This window comes from Hippocampus comes, unplaced genomic scaffold (genome assembly GCF_001891065.2).
Source record: "Hippocampus comes isolate QL1 unplaced genomic scaffold, H_comes_QL1_v1.1 scaffold242, whole genome shotgun sequence".
Lineage (NCBI taxonomy): Eukaryota > Metazoa > Chordata > Actinopteri > Syngnathiformes > Syngnathidae > Hippocampus > Hippocampus comes.
Window position 1 is genome coordinate 2111571 of NW_017805385.1, and position 469 is coordinate 2112039.

At 38.0% G+C, this 469-nt stretch overlaps 1 protein-coding gene across 1 annotated transcript in view; it reads left to right on the plus strand.

Annotated features, from left to right (window-relative positions):
• The window catches only part of LOC109517569 (dynein, axonemal, heavy chain 7), a 50217-nt gene that overhangs the window by 47734 nt on the left and 2014 nt on the right, over positions 1-469 (plus strand).

Sequence of the window (469 nt, forward strand, 5' to 3'; positions counted from 1 at the left end):
GCCACCGTGTTGTCTGTCCCCGGCAGGAATGGTTCGATCAGGGCACCCCGGCCGTTTTCTGGGTGTCGGGCTTCTTCTTCACGCAGGCCTTCCTGACGGGCAGCCAGCAGAACTACGCCAGGAAGCACACCGTCCCCATCGACTTGCTGGGCTTCGATTTTGAGGTCCTGGATGACGTCAAGTACAAGCGAGCCCCCGACGACGGTAAGGTCGCAATCGCCTTTTGCTTTGCCTTTTTTTTTTTTTTAAATTTATCATTTACATCAACTTTTTATTTATTTTCAGAATACATTTTATTTGACAAATATTTTAGAAATAGTGTCATTAAAACTGATTATTCAATTTAAAAAAAAAAATCAAAAATGGTTTACGTTTTACTTTTCCAATCATATATTTGACCATTTTTCGAATGAAATAAATTTATATAAAAAAAAAAACATCGATTTTTTTTTTTTTTTTTTTTTGGGAA